The 21,144-nt window shown below is 35.8% G+C and overlaps 1 protein-coding gene and 1 long non-coding RNA gene across 22 annotated transcripts in view; both read right to left on the reverse strand.

The window, feature by feature from the left end:
- The window catches only part of RAD51B (RAD51 paralog B), a 453,279-nt gene that overhangs the window by 391,627 nt on the left and 40,508 nt on the right, over nt 1-21,144 (reverse strand). The window lies entirely within an intron of this gene.
- Nucleotides 4,650-10,145, reverse strand: LOC106498222 (uncharacterized). The gene is made up of 3 exons (XR_001294925.1): nt 10,110-10,145; nt 5,523-5,587; nt 4,650-4,683 (listed from the first exon to the last, which is right to left on the reverse strand). It is a non-coding gene; the product is annotated as an uncharacterized lncRNA (long non-coding RNA).

Genomic DNA, 21,144 nt, shown 5'->3' on the forward strand with positions numbered 1-21,144 from the left:
ACAATTTCCTTAGAGAAGTGAGGCACTATACAGAAATCAACTCATGAAATCATGTTCATGTACATCTCTTGCTTTGCAAATTAAGGATGAATCTCTGCCAAAGTGCCTGCACCTCCCACTATTTCTTCAAACGCCAGATGGGCAGGCGCACAGAACAGTATGACCAGCAAAAATTCTTTCCACAAGTTTCCTTTGATGGAATAAGGCAGTTACCTCAACCTCTGATTTTTTTTTATGTCTCTAGCACACAGTAAGAACAACAATCACAGCAACAGATGTTTGTCTCCTACTTATCACTTTAAAGGGCATCACAGATATGCTGAGTTTATTCAGACCTATGAAGTCAGCAATTCTGAAGCAATATTGTAACTATCAGACACACAAAAGGGCTACCCCATTAGGAGTTCCAACTAAAAAAGGGATATTAAACACAAAACCAGAAAGAACAGACCTTCATGCTGGTTTTGAGTCCAACAGTGAGGGAGAACACAGTTTTAATAAAAAAGTGAGCAATCACAAACTTGTCAATACGAAGATGTTAACAGCTGAGTCAGTGACAGCTTAACACTAAAACCCAGGACTCTCTGACACCATTCACTTAATTATTTTCTTTATTGTAAATCTTTAGGCTTTAAAACAGCTTGAACTTGGGGGAGCTCCTGTTTTCTGTCATTTGGCAACTCATAACCTGCAGGGCTGTTTCATTTAGAATAAAATGTTAGAAAAGTGATCAACAATAAATCACTGCAGTGTGCACTTAAAAATCTCATAAAGTGAAGAGTTGGAAAGCAGAGAGTGTTCATGTAAAAAGAGAGGGGAGGAGATGATTTGCTGCTTGTGGCATAGGACTAAGTTAATACATCTGGGTTCCATTCTACATGCTAAATGAGAATACCACCATGTACTTCAGAGAGGTGAAAGGAGGTTTTATTTATCAGCATTTGTAAAACACTGAGATCTCAAGATAAAATATTTTAGCAAAACAGAAATTATTATTAGAGCATTACTTTACCATGCAAAACATTTTATGAAGCAAAGCAAGAGTTTAATAGAAGTACAGCATCTGACTCCCTTTAAGTCTCTATGAAGACTGATTGGTATTTCCACATTAAAAGCCAAGTCAAGTCAAAAAACAGGGGTGGATACCTAAATATCAACATTTTGATTTTTTGAGCAGAGAGCACATAACCCTCAAGTGGTGCAGGCACTCAGTTTCTTAATTCAACAACCAATCTTATGTTTAGATTTGAAAATGCTAATCTTAAAGTGCTTACAAATTCATGACCAACTCTCCCTAAGAATTAGTGAGCATCAGGCAAATGCAAGACACCTGCTTCACATAAGTGTCTCCCTAATGCGCCTCAGAAGAAACTTAAAATATCCAAAGGAAGTTAACCTTGCTTCAAGCAATCAGTAAGCCTTCCTCTTAATGCAGGATGAGAAACTACTCTGTGGTGTGAATGCTAACCGAAAAGAAATTGGTCTGAAACATACCCAAAATATTGTAGTGACTCAACACTCAAACAGCAAAACACATTCGTCTTTCTAACTATCTGATCTGCTTTTAAACTAATGGCCTATAAGTCAATCCCTCTCCATTTCACCATTTCTATGTTGGCAGTTAAGTCCTTTCCTGTTACTCTTCCTCTAAAGTCCCCCAGAGAGGTAAATTAAAATCTTGACAGTACTGACAGCACAATAATGCTATTAAAACAAACTGCCTCAAACACAGTATCTCGGCCCTAATGATCTTAGCTCCTCACTGTTAGTACATTCCACTACCAGAGAAGTGCGATATCCCTCCCAATATCCCATTAAGATGATCCTGAGCTTTCTGTCAAACAATTCCATTTAGTGCTTCAGAATGCAATCAGCAAATGACACAAAACATGTTTTGTTGGTACATCATTGTTTGAGATACACCACATTTTGCCTTTAACTGACTTTACAGGCTAAGAAATAAGTCTTTTCTCTGAATCTGAAGACACTGAATAGTTACTCGCATATAAAGACAGACAACTTAATCCCTTGACTGCATTGTTACTGAGCTTGACCCAAAGCTGTTTCAAATAAATGGAAATATCAATGGATTTTGAACAGGTTCTCTACAATGCAGAATGAAAGTCCCATAACATGCAGAGAAAATTTGTGTTTTGAATTGCATACTAATGTCCAAAAAGGTTCAGTTTTACAGAGCTTAAATCTGCATAATTTTTTTTAAACAAAGTTTTTACAACATTTTTCCTGTCTTCTCAGAGAACTACCAAAGCAGAATGTAAATTGTGAACAATATAGATGTCAAAGGGCCCCAGCTAATAGGTGTATTTCAATTGTAAGTTTTCCTCGAAATAGCAGTCTAAAAACTATTCATTTTTGTAGCTGTTCAAGATAGGAAAAATCCTGCTTCCCGCAGGATATTTTTAGTAAAATGATGAAGATTTGTTATTTCTGCTTGCAAATCACCCTGTTACAAAGGTATTCTTCTAAGCACTGCAATTGCAGTTCGCTGATCTTTGGGAAAGTCTCATGGACACTATTCCATTTTTCACATCAGTAAGAATCTCTTAATCTGCTTTCTAAAGGCAGATGATTACCAGGAAGGAGAAGGGCAAAGGAATAAAGTTGTTTATTCAGAGTCCACAGCACTGTTTGGGGGAAAAATACATCTTTCAGCTTGTTAAGCGGATACATCCTAGGCCAAAATCACCCAAAAATGTGGAATGTTAGTTTCAATACAATCAATTACTCCAATATCATTCAAGTTTGGGGTCATATTCTGTGCTTAAGCTATTTTAAAGAAAGTCTAAAACCAACTACAGGCTTATAATCACTGCTCAAAACTAAAGATACAGGAGAATCCAGTAAGGAATTCAAACTAGGTGCTGATAATTGTTTTGAACAGATGTATCTGTGGACTCCCATGGAAGAAAACCAGCAGATAGAAATAGATGGAAAAAAGAAGTTCCAAACATAGTCTGAAGCTGCTACAGAAAGAACCTTTGGTCCAAGTATTGACTGAAAGTGTTTCTTCTGAATTATTAACAAAGAAATTATTTATCTGTTTGACTCTGCTGGTGCTCAGACAAGGAAAATTTGGTATACAATTCATAAATAAGCAGGTAAACATCAAAAGACATGTCTCCATCAGTTTCTTCTCATACCTACAATCAATCTGCAAGAACCAACATTTTTGGCTACAAAATTAATTTTTACCTGTAAAATTAAACTAAATTTGCATGTTTACTCTAATTCATTGTTTTAGAAGAATTTAATTTTGTCTCAGACAAGGTCAGGCAGCACTACCTATCTGCAACCTGAAAACATCACTTTAACACAGCAGTGTTTGAAACAGACTTTGACAACTACTCAGCACAAAGAAGCAAGATTTAATACAGAACAAGAAGTCAAGAATATTCACCCCAGAACACTAGTATGATTACTGGGTTTAAGAAGGTAAAATAAAGGATCTGGAGTTACAATCCATTGTCCAAAATTAACAACCCTAAACTCCTCCAGAAATTTCAAGGGAATTTTGAATGAAAGAAAATCACAATTTTGATTTTATACATATTTTCTACAGCCTTGTTAATGCTAAATATTTAGTTATTCTGGATACTGTTCGCAAACCATCACATTCTGCAAGTGTTCTTATTAACAAAACAGGTAATTTTGAAATAAAAAATTAGCCTACTATAATACCTTACTCTTTGTGTATCAGAATTATTTTACATTGAGATTTTTCTGTAATCCACAAAGGCTGATGATGAAGGAATTCAACATACTGTTTCTATCCAGACTGCAGTAGGTAAAACAAGTAAACAAACCCAGATCTTCTGCTTCTGTCTTAACAAGCGCACCAAGTCCATCATAACTCTTTCCTCCCCTTTTACAGAATTAAGGACCTTTTCTTCTTTTTCTAGTCACCTTGATTTTTGCACTGCACTAAGAGCTAACTTTCCAACATTCCCAGATGACCACTAGTGTTTTGCTAATAATCTCATTTACCTCCATTATTTAGCTCCATCTATCACCAGAAGTCACTCTAGGATTTCTTCAATTTTAATAGTGACTGATTGAAGCCATCTTCCCCTCCCCACTTCAGGCTGGTTCTCTTAGGGAACATTTGGGAAATAGACAGAAGGCAGGATCCTAAGGGAGAAGACATGGGTGCATTTCAGGAATAAGAACCACAATACACCATGACAGACCAAGACCCTGCTTTCTAGAACAGTGCCCCCCAACCAGCTTTTCAAATCCCTTAAAATGGACCAGCATCCAGTGGGTCATATATGCACAAACTAATCAGTTTCCTAGGGAATTAATATTTTTATTCTGAGTCCTTTCAGACTACCTCACAAACAACTACTACTTTTGGTTATATAAGTGGTCAAACATCATATTTAGTTAAGAAGCCAAAACATCTCCTTTCCTGAGTACAAGGTGGTATTTTAAAAGACCTCTCATACTCTTTTTCCTCTTCATTAAGACATAACTTGACATCAAACAAACTACATTTAACTGATGTTTAGGCTGTATAAATTTCCTGGACAGTTGTCAGTTTATTAAAGTTTAAAGGAAGACACATCATCCTAAGTCAACAGTTTTAGGAGGGCTTTATTTTTCTTTCCAGTCACAGCAAGAATTAGGGGGTGTGATTGACTCCTTTCCCGGCATGGTTTACATCTATTTAAAAAAAAAAAGCATAAAAGCATGCAACTGTAAATAAACTACAAAAAATAAAAAGTGGCTAAAAAGACAGGGTGAAATATTAGAACAAATTGTATTGTATCATTCAAAAGAGCAAGACCAGAGCTCAGCAGACAGGTGTTTTTAACTGAGCAGATTACACGTTTCAATACATACTGAATGCTGACTCCGACAGGTAACGCCATTCATCACTTTAGATATTCTCAGCAAAATTTACTGTTGATTAAAAGGTCTCCTAGGGACTATTTTGATCAATATGAAACTCATCACACAGCCATTCACAAACAGACAATTTGTTCACAAGAGTGCCTGGATCTGATTTTGGATTGAGATATCCAAATGGCATGCATATGTCTTGTCTGTCTTTATGACAGATCAGAAGACACAAGTTTCTGCTCAACTACTACCCTTCTGTACAGAGTCACACAGAAAAAATAGATTACATCTAAGCCTGGATACATGGAACTAACTCAACTCCAACAACTGAGAAATATATCATTTTCTTCAAGTTATTGCCCATATCACACACATTGCTGTAAGAAACTCTAAAGAAGCAACCATTTATTCCATTTGGAATTAGACATAAAAGGTCTCAAAAGAATAAATTGAAAGCATTTTCTGCAGGTCCCAGAAGCTGCATAATGTCATCTTGGGAGGATGCAAGGAGTTTCAGACAGCTGTGCTACAAATTTTCAGGATATTGCCAGTGTTTGAACTGTCAGGGAAGGGCAGAAGGGGAGGAACATGCACCTTAAAAAAACAGGTGCATGCAACATAGTAGTAAAACATAGCTATGTTTTAGTTCACTCTCATACCATCATAGTGGGTTCAGATAGCCTTTGGTGAAAGATCACCAGAGCCTTCCCTCCATCCACTGTATCTGTGACAAGCCAAAGACAGTGATATAAATTATTTAGCCATTTACAAGAAGAATAGAACATGCCTTACACAACAACATGTGGCATCTAGATGAATGAAGTTTTGGTTACAATGAGAAGTTTTTTATTCAGAAATTCCATTTCTGTATTTGACAGACACTTGTTGCTTATCATTAACAACGTATTCTTGAGGTGGAAAATGCATAAAGGAGGTTTGCTCTCAGAGCTTGCATCTTTCCCACCCCTCAACATCTGAAGTGACAATAATGAATAAGGCCACACTTGCTGATGACTGCAGTAGGTAACACGCAGTGACAGTGGCTCAAGAAGATAACCGTAATAATTACAAGGCGATAAGACCCCAGGCAGATATCTCATCTTATGCTAGTGCAAATATATTTAGTTGAATTACTCAAAACTGTAAAGATCAGAGGGGCAAGACAAAGCAGAAATTGCAGAGGAACACCTTAAAGAGAAGTCTTTCCCCTAAACTGTCTTCCTGGCTTTTACTGAGAACAGCATTTTATTCTACGATTTTGTTGGCGCTAAACATTTGAAAGAATGAGCTCACGTTCTCACTTCTGGGAAATTAGGAGATGCATTAAGCATGGTTCTTTACACATTTCATGGATTAAGGAGTTGCAAGCAAACCATCTTCCTGGGACATTAAGATATCCAAGGCAGAAGGGGATCCAAGACTCTTCTCATTTCCTGAAACAGTCTTAGCACATGTGAGGTAATATTTGAATGCCAGGGAATTTGAGACACCATTTTAGGGCAAAGAATATTTTTTAGGCAGGCTGCTAACATGAAACAGCATAAGCAAACTGTATTGAACTGAAACAGTGTACGACTATATAAAGTTTTGCAGGCAGGTGACAAACCATGCCCTTAAGGGGAATGGATACAAAGCTTATTCTACCCACAATCCAAGCTGATCAGAACACAGCATCAAGTCAAAGCTAACATGTCCTCCTCACTAAAATATCTAAAAGATAAATGCATTAAAAGCATTTGTAGCTCCTTGAAAGTATCCAGTTTTACTTCCTTACAGCTCTATCAGGCTGCAATTTTTGAGAAAGAACCAAGCTGCTAAATCTCTTTCCTGCAACCATAAATACCTAGTGTCTTATCTGAACGACCTTCTTTTATTAAAACTTACCATTATCCAATCATGAAACCAAATGAAAAACACTAGACAATAGCGACAAATTACAGCCTACATGCTAAACTTTGAATATTAACTCTTCTCATTAATAGAGTATGTAAAACAATTTGTAAAACACTGCAGCTACACAATGTTATAAAACATTACAACTACACCAAGTTTTCATATATGTGCAAATAATAAACACATGCATGGAGATTTAGGACTGAATTTGCATACTGAGAAGCACAAAATTTGATGGTCAACTCAGAAATACTCTACAGAAGATTATTCTTTAAAATTGCTTCTTGGGCACTTGTATTTTACGGCTCAGTTATGGGATTCATATAACAACTATAGGTCTTTGCTGAACCTACCTTTCCATTGTCTATTCTCTTACAGCTTTTATGAAAACCATTAGGATATTTAACTATAACTTGGGCACTTAAAAATGTCACTGATGATGTTACATAATGCCATAAGAATTCTAAAGCAAATAACAGACTGATTATATGAAGTTTGGCAGAACATTATTTTGCATGGAAGGCAATTACCAAACATTGTCTCTCTCCCACACATCCCACAAAAAAACCTTGCAATATACAGAGTGTCAGCCATAACTCCCAAGCAAGTACAACAAACATATTTAAGTATTGCTTTTGATTTAGGTTTAAATAAATGAAACTAATACAGCATTTGACTTTGGACTAAGAAGAAAATCATACGTCATTCCAGACAGTAGTTGAGTAAAGGAACCCCTACAAAATGGAGTTAATTAACCTGTTTATTAAAAGTCATTTGATATTTTTCCTCATTTGACACTTAATGGTCACTAAAAAGTGAAATTCTTTCAGAACAGCTTCTGTATCCTCTAAACCAAGCACATCACTATTTGACAGATGTGTTTTTATAATAATTTCTAGAATATTTTTCTTACAAAGATATCTTAATTCTACAATATAAGTATCAAGCATTTTTCTAAAACTGTAGACAGAAGTCAAATTCTGCACCTTTTAGGCAACTTTTCTTATTTATATCTAAATCCAATACAGCAGTTGAGATCAGAGTAACTCTTGAAATGATAGTTTCTTTTCTGAGCTACCTGATTCTTTAAGAAAATACAACAACTGAGGCTATTCCAACTCTGAAGTGTAACATATTTATCAAAACCTCTCCTGATCAGGAAGTCTGAAAAGTTTAGGTGCCTTTTGATAAAAAGATTGAGTTTTCTGTTACTAATGTTGTGGTGCACTTAGATCAGTATATCCACAGACAGAAGACTTTTCAGACCAACAGAAATCTCAAGGGAATTCCCAACTCACTTAAGTATAACAGCACCATATCTTAAAAGCATGATCAGATGATGCTGAGCCGGTTTAAGCAGTGTGGATCATTTAAAGTGACATTTATATGAAACTTCTGTCTCATGACTTTACTTCCAAAAGATTTAGCCTCTAAGGTTCCGTTTCAATGGAAAATGAATGGGGTTTTGGGGGGGTATGCAGTGCCTTGTGGTTTTGATTAAAGAAACTAGTATTGATCATGAATTAGCATTAAATATTTGCATTGACTCATTAATTATCCTCTGAGTTTAAAGGATGTTACACATGAAGATTCATTACTTAATATTTCATCTCGTGTAAGTGCCTGTTGTGGTGTTCTGGGGTTTTTCCTTCCCTTTTGTAATTGGAAACAAATTAAAAATTGTAACATGTATCAACAATGCTTCACCAATGATAGGAAGGAACAAGACTGAAAATACTGAATAGGACACACATGTCAAGAAACAGACAATAGAACTGTAAAAAAAATTCCTATGAAGAATTTTGCTGCAAATTCTAATTTTTAACTTGCTTTTATTTTTAGACAATGGAAACCACCAGGTAGAGTATTATAATAGTACCTATGGAAACATGTGACCAGATAGTAAGGAAAGTAATATTTTTTAAAAACTGGAAATAAGTTGTGCAGTGTAATGTAGTCTAAAGGTAACTTCTACATCAAGATACTTCCTCTGCTGCAGAGTTGAAGCAAATCCCAAATACTTTATCCCTAAATAAGTAAGTACAAGTGACCATAAAAGGAATTCTAAAATACTTTTAAAAGGTCACAAGCAAGGCTGTTGGGGAGGATCCGTTGTTGGAGAGTTGTTTACAGGATCAGTAATAATGCTATACTGCCATTTTACTTTACCATCTTGTGTCCCTGTCTAAGCTATTTGACAACTCAGCCAGATTTGAGAACAATCATGATCTTTATCTTGACAGCATCTCCTTAAAAAAGAGCTACTAAAATGCATCTAATTTGAAAAATTAGCTCCTGATGGAAAAAGTAACAGAACATATTTTAAATTCATATGTAATATGATAGAAGCATAGTTTTTGGCAAGTGACACTTGAGGCAAGTTTGGGTCACAAAGCCAGACACTTTTCAGTTCAAGAGTTCAGGTTTTAAATACACCAAATAGCCCAGGCAAGAAGCTCCAAGGCATCAGTCACCCTCACACTAAAAACGTGTTTTCTTGTGTTCAAGTGGAATTTTCTGTGTTACAATTTGTGCCCATTGCCTCCCATCCTGGACTTAGGTAATAAGTAATAGGTACTTAGGTAATAGGTAATACCACTCATTACATAAGTGAAGTGACTAAAGACTACATCAAAACCAAACAACTCCAAGTTGTTAGTACAGCAGAAATCATAACCTGATTATATTTTTTTAAGGAATAAAACCTGCTTAGTATCATTTACTGATTAAGAATATAAAATTCCATAACTTTAAAAAAATTAGTCAAAACGGTGAGCTATGAGAACCCTAAACTGAAATTTATTCCCCTCTGTTCATTTCTGAAATGACAGCTCATTACAATAGCATTTCTCATTTAAACACAGTTAAATATTGAACCATACAAAGATATGAGGTCTGCTAAACTCCTCATATACCTAAAATATTGGCGTATATTCCGTATCCTTCTACTTTTGCCAAACTGGCTACAAGCATAACTCTGTAGCACAGTAAGGATCACATCACATGAACTGTTCCTTATTTAATACCTGTGCTGCTCTGGGATCCTCTGACACTTTCTGCTTTGATAGTTAAAGGCTTAAAGCCATTGCTGCAAACTTGCCAGAGGGAACATTTCTGGAATAAATCATTTCATATGGCATTACTCCTCATTAAGACAATGAAACACAGCTCCCAGATTTCCTCTGGGGACTAAGTTCATCCTTTCTTGTGACTGTGGAGAAAGTACACATCTGTAAGAGTTCAACACTACTTACATTGCATTTGCCAGAGGACTTTTTAACAACAGTGGTTTTAAATGCTTTGTCTACTGTTCTGTGACATTTTCCGTTACCAGGTCACTAGCATCTACTTACCTACGTACTTGCTTGAAGAACTACAAAACGATGCAGTTCTACCCTGTATGAGGTTTTACAACAATTAAAAACAAACAACCCACCAGTATAACATTCCAAAACATGCACAAATGGGCAATATTTTCATTATAATCATCAGCTGAAATCTCACATGCTTTTATTTTTAGATATGCTTTGAAACACAGAATTTAAGCTTGTTAACTGGTGAGATATTAATAGCAAACTCCAAATCCTGTCTTCATCATTTCTATGCAAATAAAACTTATTTTTATATACTGCATTCATGCAGATGCCAGAATAGCAAAACAACTAACATGCCAATTTTCACAGTACTGCATCCATCTGCATCATCTATTCTGAAACAGGTAGAACAACCTGTTGTTTTAAATTAACCATGAACAGCTTAATCTGATTATCTTGCATCCATTTCTAGGTATTAGCATGCACTATAGACTGGTGAAAGAATAATTCCTTTTTGTAAGAAAAAGAAAACACAGTAAAGGTTACAGTTACAGAATTGAAGAAAAAGACTCTAAAAGATTTTTGCCAGTGCAGTGTGAAAGAACCCCCACTTTTCAGGTCCACCTATCCCTATCAAGGATACTGACTCAGTATAAGATACCAACTTAGAAGCCTATCATTGTTAAATTCAAGTAGCTCACTATTAGGCCTTTCAGCAGGCATATATTTTGCTCTTTTATCATAGTTTCTTATACAGAAATATCTTATACAAAGGTATTGCTAAGTTGGTGAGCTGCTAATAACATTTGCAAATTATGTAGTTTCTCAAATTATATTAGTTTCCAATTAGGTTAACACTATTCTGAGAAATAAAACGAATGATATCTTATGTACAATTCCAAATACATTTATAGGAATACACATATTAATGTAATACAAAAGTAGTCAAGTAATGACTTAAAAATGAAAGATGACCTTAAAACATAATGAAAAAAGTAAAGGCAGTGTCTTGACAGCAAGGAACTTATCAGAGCTGGAAAGGCCTTCCTCATTTGCTTGGAACATCGAGGACAGTAAACTAGTAAAAGATAAGAAATCAGCCTTTCATTGCCAGGTGGAATCTAATGCTACCCATTCGCATTACTCTAGCACTACTTCACCGAAACAGCTTTCCACTCATCTGTATTTCTTTACAGACTGCAAACATGTTAGATAGGATACAAACTGACAAATTAATCTCTCTTAACATCTTAAATACGATTGGGACCCCCTGCTGGTGCTAGCCTCATCTATCTAAACACATAAATTTATGAGTGCATTTACTGTATATCATTAATTTTCATCCTGCTAATTTATTGCAAGACATTTTCCAAGTTATTTTAGTCCTCATCTCTATGGGCATTGAACAGAGAAAAGCCAAAATCAGAGAGAGTTCCTGGTCAGACAGCATCTCTGCAAATCCCCTGAAATATTTTTAACACTGTGTGCCTGTTCTTATCTGTATAAAATGGGACAATAACAGTCTGCTGAGGGAAAAACTAGGAATCAAATTCATATTTCATAAAGAAATTTCAGATTCTCCCATGAAAATTACAGTAACCACTTTGCATATTTATAGTATTTTGAATGGAAGAGTCATAAGAAAAACCTTAGCACCTTCAGAACGTACTTTACAGGTCCATTTATCACTGTCTAGAGAAGACATAACATGAATATACCTGTGTTGCTAACACACACCAAGCCAAATCAATGGTATTTCAAGATGAAAAAAATCAGACTTCTGGGAAGCCAGGAAATACCTTTCCTTCAATACAGACCACTGGTGCATAAACTTATCACACTATACACAGCACAATATACACAAAAAAATTGCCCACATGGTAATAGTGCTATATAACACCACATACTCCTTTTGTTGCTAAAACTTCTAAACAAATCCTGCAGGTTCTCTGGGGCTGAGAATATCAGTAGGGCAGCAGAAGTATGCACATGCAGACCTTGCTTTAAGAGCCAAGCTACTTAATTCCAGCAAACTAAGCATGTAGTAAACTACTCATACCATCCTTCCTGCCCTACCATCCTACTTTTTCAGGTGCCTGAGCTGCTTTAGGATTTCCACACAAATAATCTAAAAGTAATTTATTTCCCTACTAAATCTCCATCAACTACCTTACTCAGATGTGAAATTTCAGTAGTATGACTGAGTCCTTGACATAACTATCACAAACTTTTATAAACTATGTGCAGAGCATGTGGCCACAGCAGGATGAAAGGAGACAGACAGACAGGCATCACAGCCATGCTTCGGTGAAGATTAAAACGAGGAATGGTATCCAAACTGGCAAAACTCAGCATAAACTGGGTCAACCACTGTCCAAAACCATATCATAACAGATTGGTTCTCTATGATATTGCTATTCTAGTTGATAGGCTGACATTTTTAGAAAGAAAAGGGAAACATTTTGAAAAAAAGATTCACAAGCATAACTGCAATACTTCCACAAATGGATAAGAAATAAGTAACAGTTAGATCTTACTGAAGACACATTGTCAGGACTTGAATCTAAGGTGCTAAGAGGTCAAGATGTTATCTCTGTAATCTTAAAGCTGATGTGTACCTTGTAACCAAAAGACCCACATTAGATTTATGAGTTTAAAAACAGCTTTCCTTCACTGCAGCATTCATAAAATATATCAATGTCCATTGAAAATATGCTTGCTGCAATAAATAAAAACTTCAAATGATTACAATCAAGCAAATATTTCAATGTAAAGCACAATGCTACAACTTAAGCTTCAGTGTCACATTACCAGGTGATATTATTTGAGCTAAGAAAGAGCAAACTTTTTCAGCAAACAAATTATAAATTAAAGGATCTGGTACCATCTACAGCAAAACTTCATCTGTCTTGCTCTTTTGCTTTGCTGCTAAAAGGTGCAAGTTGTACCCAGAGCTGAAGAGAAGCTATACTGACTTGGAACTTCAGTGCAGGTCAAATATTTAAAGCCCTCCTCTGTCCATACTAATTTTATTTCCGAATATCCTATCTTTACATAGACTAAAAGCCAAAAATTTGTCTTGGACATATATTTTTCCATTCCTACAACCTATTCCTACAACCTATTTTGTATTAAAAAAATTATGCAGAATATCTCCTTGGTCAATGCTCTCAAACAAAACACTATTTTAAAGAACAAAAATACTGATCCTAAGCATCCAAACACCCATTTTTAATATTAAAGATGACTTGATTTTCTTACATGATGAGCACCTAAAACCTTTTTGTAATTTCTATGATTGTTCATCTGAACAAGAGGAAGTGATGTTAAAGAATCTCACTGGACAGACCACTGTTTCACTCACTGTTATTCTCTATGAAATCCATCCTGCTATTTGAAATTCTTAAACTTGCAACACCTATTAGTCAAACACAGCAAAATACCACTTAAACATTCAGGAAACCAGTGCTGCTTACTTTGAGGTTCACCTTCAAATGAATAAAGAATCCATACACTATTTATTCTGGTTATCTTTGTTATGAAACATTCTCAGAGTTTAACCCACTGGGCATGTTGAAATCATAAATCATCTTTGGCTACACAAAAACAAACTTCATGCATAGATTCAAATGCCTACAGGGAAAATAGCATCGACCCAAAGCAGTATAACTTTTTATACATTCCTTTCAGTTTTTATCCTTGGCCAGTTCTGCTTTTTTTAATATCTGTAAATTCCACACCTTTGACAAGTAAATACACACCCCTTTTGTTCCCCATCCCTTTATCTGTTCTTCCTAAACTTTCAAAAAAGTCAGCAAATCTCTGCGGGCTGAATATTAAAGGCTCTGTACACTTGACAAAATACTGAAAGATCTGCTTTGCAGTGAGAGAGTGAGAGAGAGAGAAAATGAAAGAAAGAAAATATTGTGCCTTTTTATTATTATTTTTAAATCTCCCTTCAATATTCACATTTCAAAACAAAAAGAGTATATAATACTTCAAAATTAAAACATTTCCATTGTCTTTCATTCCTTCTCCATTTACTAGCTGATATTTAATTAGATTTAGAAGCAAAATGCTGTCATTCCATTAAATGCTACAGGGAATGACTTGGATCTCTTTGCCTCAGGTTTCAAATACCTAGACTCTCTGGAACCACAGCTTCTTTCATCTGCACCCTGCTGCTGATTGTAGAGTTTCATTCAATTTACCATCTGAGGATCTTTCAGAAGAGACCTTAAAAACCTAAGTCTCCTCCACTCTGACTGGATAACAACCACCTTATGGCACTTTTGAGACCAGAGACATGGCCAAATTATTCATCAGATCTTTGTGCGCACTATTCAACTTCTGTCTCATCTTACAGATATGACTGCACTACCATGACTGTATAAGTCAGTAGACCCATGTATTTATACCCAAGAACCAAAGGGTGGAGAAAATTCACTTCTTTTTACCAATTAACTTGAACACGTTAATACCTTTTGTAATCTAGTGAAGACAAACACCTAGCCAATAGTATCTTTCATTAATAGAAAAGTTCCTCCTTTATGACGCTTATTGGAAGTACCCATGCTAGGCTTGATAAAGCCACTATGTCAGAAATCAAGTGTGATCTGTTACAACCAGCATTTCTACTGTGATAGCACAAAGCAAGTCTGGTCAAAGACACAACGCACTTAAAGGGAATAAACAAGAGCCCTTTTCCCTAAATACTAAGGTTCTAAATATTCACATAAACAACTAGATCCCCACCAATACAGATTCACTAATGATACATGCCCTTTTAACGAGAAAAGGTGTATTACAGAATCTAAGCTAATAAATTTTGTTGAATAGCAAAAAAGTCACTCCAAAGTGTCCAGACCCAGCAAAAGCAAAGGATGGGGGAAAGTGTGCTACTGGAACTGAGTATCAGACAGAACCAGGCCTAGGAAAAAACGTAAGAAAAAGCAACAGTGAGGTTTTGCTACCATAAAAAGGGAACACTGAGCAACTCTCATTTCCTCACACCAACTCTGCAACATTTCTACTACAGACTCATTTCCATTCACTCAGTCTTGGAACAATTCAGCTTAAGTGGGTTTAAAACTCAGTTTAAGCTCCCAATTATGAGTAATTTACTTTCCCACCCCCAAATCTACTGCTGTGTCTTCCACTAAATAGAAAAGCTTCGAACTTAATTTCCCTGGACCACAGAAAAGCTAGGAAAGCTAAACTAAGAAAGCCATCGGTTCCAAAACAAGATGTTCTAGAAGCCATCAATCTCATATGAGAACTTGTACATTGGTACTATTCCCAGCGAGTCAGAAAAGTTCTGACTCACTGGGAACAGTAAAAGTTCTCTGTCTTAAAATGACTAATAACATTATTTGTTTTGCTAATACAATATTCAGATTTCCATCTTATTAAAGCCTTCTGAGTCTTTTTTAAGTTGCTTTTGTCCACTTTATATAATCTTATAGTGCAGCATATTCATGAAACAAGCTAACAGCTCTCTAAGACTAGAGCGACATGAACAGATTACTGGGGAAAGTTTATTATTTATGCAATTTGTTTACATGAACTTACTTCCTTCTAATTTATTCCATGATGGACTCAATTGAGAGAAACCACAGAAACCTGCATATGCTATCCATGAATGTGATTGGTTTGATCACTTTATCCAAATAATCTGAAGTTCCCCTGTATTTAGGATCCTAAATATTCATAATCACTCGCAATTTGGTAAACTTTTGGGTTATATAAAAGTGATTTCAAAGCAAAAAACAAAAAACAAAAAACCCAACAACATAACTGCTCCCCATCCTTGATGTTTTCAAAACCTAGAATGAAATTGGCATGCTTCATGTTGCAAAACTATGAACTTTCATTTAAAGGTTATTTTCTGGAAGAATATTATCCTGCATATCTTTGAAAATCAAGCAATCAATATATTAATGTGACCTTCACAATGCAATACTTCAACCACCTCTGCAGATATAAAATAGCAAGAATCTTTCTTGGTTTCTCTATTTCCAATATCTTGGGATAATTCTTTTTATTCATAGGATCATGGGTTTTTGTTTTGCTTTAAATGCATAGTATGTGAAACTGTATGAGATAAAGACCTTACAGAAAACCAAGCAGTCAAAATGACTTTTGTCATTTTGTCATTTCATTTCATCATGAAAATAATTAGTTCTTTAATCATTCTTCTCCCAGAACTGAAAGCCTTTGCCAAGGCTATAAAAAAAAAGTCCAAAAATATTAAGAGTGAAACTAATCTGAAGCCTCCACACACAGAAGCAATATGCAGCAAGCTCTTTTAGATATTTCTGACTGCAGCTCAACTAAACAGCTCTTTATTCAAATAACTTTGATTGGGTATGTATATGATAAATATTATACTATAGCATATATTGCATACTATTTGACCATAAGCAGATACAGAATCCATTGTATTTTATCTTTTACTTGTTTGTTTTTAAGGGCTAGAAGAACTTGAAGTTTCCACCATTTTAAAGAGAAAAACACTCGCAGCATATTTCAAACTTACATACTGTTATTCCTTGAAATCAGATAAAACTAGACCTAAATCAGACTCTGTATTGTAATTATCAAACCTGAGTTACATAAAATCAGAGAGTAAGCACCAATCATGAAAGTTAGATTCCACTAGACTCTAGAAAAACTCATATGCAATCCCTCCCTCTTTTATTAATTCATAATGATACAGATGTAACTAGATAACCAAACTACATTAAAGAAACCCACAGAACTAGTTTTAACCTTGTAACACTGCCCTTAAAGTAAATAGTAACAGCCTAGAATTCACAAATAAGGCAAAGAACAAGAGATCTTCCGGTCACCTACTAGCAAGCCCATTGCCTGCAGGGCGGCTGCATTGTTGATTCTCAGGGACTGTAACAAAGCAGGAAACACAAAAGAGGGTATTTTTAAAAGCTAGCAGGAATATACAAATTGCAGTAGAAAAAAACCACAACTCGTAGCTATATCATTGATCAGGCAAATTATCACAGATGATCTGTAGCAAAGTCTTATTCACTAAAATAAATAAAAAAAATTGGCTAATTATTAAAAAAATCACAACTACAGCATGTGTCTATACACATTTTTGTCCACTGAACTATATCAGACGCTCCAAACATTTTTTCCTTGTTTATAAAATATAAAAGGGCATGTATCCACTCAGAAATAACAAAAGATTCATAGTAACATAACTTAGTTTAATGCTAAAATTTCCAACTCCTAGAAACAACGTTCAAATCTCAGTAATGCCAATACAAAGTTTTATTTTTCCAAAGCAGATAGCATAGAATCCTGGTCTTTTACCACATTTGCCCAGCAGCTTTTTGGAAGGAAATTTTTTTGAATAAGGCTTCAAAAACTGAAGTTGTATTTGTTTTATGTTGACATTAATGTTTTCATGACTTTTCTTCAAGAAATCATGGTTGACCTGACGCCTTTGACAAACTGCCGCTCTCCTCCTTCACACCAACTAATGGGAAGGATGCTGGCTAGATTCCTTCCATCATAAGAGGACGTGCACAACAACCGTAGCCTGTACTTACCAAAATCTCCTAGAAAAACATAATACTCATTACTGATACCATCAAGATAGACAAATTTCAGCATCTATGTTACAGAATTAGCAAAAGAGTATTTTACTTATTTTTACATACACTGCATCACAAAAGCAACATAGTGATAAACCTGGACATTAAATATACTGCTGTAGTAAAGGGGACTTTGATGCCTAGGTAGAAACAAATGAGACAAGAGAGCGCGTGAGAGAAACAAGAGGGCGCACAAGCGAAACGAGAGAAACTTTCAAATAAGAGCTAAAAATAAACAGTTCATCCAGCAAGGCAGAGAAGTGCAGGAAGCCTATTCCAAATGGCAAAGCTGCAAAGAAGATAGTTCTTCCTATAAATGAGAAGTCACACGGGAGAACGATGAATGGGCTTGCTTCATAGTGAAGGAAACAATCTACGACGATGCCTAAGACACATTTCTAAGAGTTACAATTCTCAACTAGATCCTGGAATGAATGGAAAGTTGGTGGAGATGTCTGAGGATAAAGAATGTAGATCTGTAATGAAGTGGGGAAGAGAGGAGGAAAGCAAGAGTTAGCTGGAAGGAATCTCAATAAAAAATATGAAGCAGGAGAGATAGGCAACACCTTCCCTCAACAAAATACAAAACAAAGCATAAACAAGAATATCCATCTCCTCTACAGGCTCAGAAGGAGTGGAGTTAAGCAATATACTGTGGCAGGCTGTTGATTCAGATCTTAAAATTTAAATTGAGAGACTAGATCAAAGGAAGACTAATTAAAAATAAAAAATAAAAAAAGAAGTACAGGGCGTGCAATTCCTCTCCTTAATTACTCCAACTGGAATTACAGTAAACCCCAGGGCTTCGCTAAGTACTTCACTTTCAAAATTCCAGATTAGCTCACTTCTTCCACAGCTGAGCTGTTCCGAAGGCAGCAGTAAAGGGATGGTTGCTTAAAATTAAAATGAAATGCCTGTGAGTTCCAAGATAGTCTTTGTAAATGGATGCGGGCTTTCTCCAACTGGCAAAGCAAAAAGGTACCTCCTGCTGGGGAGTCTCAATCAAAAAGGAAAAAGCTGGCCTTTTAGAAGGAAAAAATATTAACAAAATAGACTAGCTGCTAAGAGGATTTAATTACTCTCTAACCTGAAGGGAGCATCTTGAATTAGGGACAGATGCAGCTACATCAGGGGACTTGTCTTAATCATGGGATGAATGGAGCGCACACTAGTATGAAGCTATAATCATTTAAGCCCTCAGATGAAGTTCTTGTCATTTTTCTCTTGGTATTTACTTTTCAGTAACTTACAGTAAAATTAGAATCAATCAGAAAAAGCTGTACTGAGAGATGAAACTCATTGGCAAATACTCAAGTCATAAAACAAAACAAAGGATAAGTTCCCTGCAAAGTCACATTGATCAAAATCAGCAGCAGGTAACACCTGTTTAACATGCAACATTTCTCCAAATGATGTAGTTACAATCACATAAATTTTAGTGAACCATAAGTATCTCTACCTATTGGTTAAACAAACTGAAAGATACACTCTCAGAACACTCTGTCCTCTAATAAATAAGTGGGGGGGGGGGGAGGGGGTTGTTTGTTTTTTTGGTTTTGGGGTTTTTTTGCCTTTAAATACCTTAAACATTTTTGTGAACTCTAAACCCTGGAATTGGCAGAGTGGTAAAATGACATAGGAAGAAGAATATAAATGAAGTTAGTCCCAGTTTGAGTCCAATTGTGTCCTTATTAAAAGAAGCTAAATATTATAAGAGCATCAGCAGAAGGGCCAAAGTATGAATCATTAGCTGAGTCTGACTACACCTTCTCAGCTCCACAATACAGATTAGTGCTGAATCACAGTGACAGGATGTTATTGGGGAAGTCTGTATTATCACTTCAGCTTTCAGGACTGTCAATCCACTACCTGCTAATACTGAAAACTAGGTATTTGAGAACAAACAAATGACCAAATAGTACTGTCCAAGGGTACAGCACTGAACGTAGCATCAGATAACTACTTTGGAATACCCTCAATCTCATGGTTATATATTGATTAGCAAAACCACTGGCATACTCTTAGCCTTGGCAGCCAGGCTCAGCTGTAGTAAGGAGCGTAGCATTCTAACCGTTCTGAGAGTAAGAGATTCACTTTGTCAGCAGATTTTACCCTCCAACTACTGTCAGGAGTCGCATCACAAATGGTTAGATGAGGTAAGCAAGACTAGAAAGAAATGAATAAACAATATTAGACAATATGTTGTGAAGAACAGATTACAAAACCAAAAAGGAACACTGTCAACATGTTTAAAGGGAACCTGCCTCTTCATATTTATGATTCAGGCTGATCATGTCTTGCCCATTTATCTTTTTAAAAATTCAGCAAACTCAGACTCAGAGAGGACCTGATTGTACTTAAAAAAAATTGTGGATGTTTAACTGTCTCCTAGGACTATCTTACCAAAAGCAAAGCTTTGAAACTGCTCTTCCAATAGAATGTGCCTATTTTTAAAAACAGCTAACTTCATAACCAAGCTTGGCTTTCTTTCCTACATCATAAAATCAATGACTAAAGTGCCATCTACTGTGTCTGTACTTAAGTGCAGTATTTCTACAGACAACAAATGGAAGCTAGTGCCAGAAACATCATGCAGAAATAATTCATCCGCATGATACCATACCTTCACTTCTGTCCACCATGCAGATTAACGCAAACACTATGTTGAGCAGACGAGGCTGTGTCCTTTGAGATCTGGAATCCAAGTTAATACAGTGCTCTAAAGCAGATCTTCAGATTTGCAATTAAACTGAAAGAAAAAAATTTTTAAAAAAGTATTCCCCATTCCACTTCTCATGGAGATGATCAAATTATTCTACTACTGTTAAAAATAACTTTAGCCTGCTTTTCTCTGATCTTGGGTATGTTCTTATCATAAGACCCTGTTTTCTCTCAAAATATCAGGGAAATCAGATATGGAAAAGACTTACAGCAAACATCAGAAGAGCAGCATTTGCCAAAAGCCACCAGAAAACCGTAGTGGTAATAACACTGCATTCTGCTACACAAGGGTTTGGAATAGAGAGTATGTGGTATCTCCAAAATTCCCAGATTAGCAAATCTTGTCTTTTAATTGCATTGCTTTATGAGGAGAGAATTCAAACACTTCTCTTGAAATAATTTTCTTATAGGAGAAGAACACAAGTAGAATATTACAGGAAAATACAGCTTGGAATTATTCATATACCACACCCTTCACTGCATCTCTTGCAGTATTTGCTATTTTATGACATACAGAACTATGCATCAAAACTGCTTAGCTTCAGCAGTCAAAATAGTGACAAGACAAGTGTCCTTGCAATGCTGTATTAAAGTCTGCTGCCGGATTCCTTTCACCTATTACATTTCTTTTTCCATCACATTTTATTAAAGAGGACTCATGGAAACTCATCCCCCTTTTTTCCCCAGGCTCCTCAATACTCAGAGCAAGATAAGAGTCAGAGACAGCATTACCA

This window comes from Apteryx mantelli, chromosome 4, assembly GCF_036417845.1.
Source record: "Apteryx mantelli isolate bAptMan1 chromosome 4, bAptMan1.hap1, whole genome shotgun sequence".
Classification (NCBI taxonomy): Eukaryota; Metazoa; Chordata; class Aves; order Apterygiformes; family Apterygidae; genus Apteryx; species Apteryx mantelli.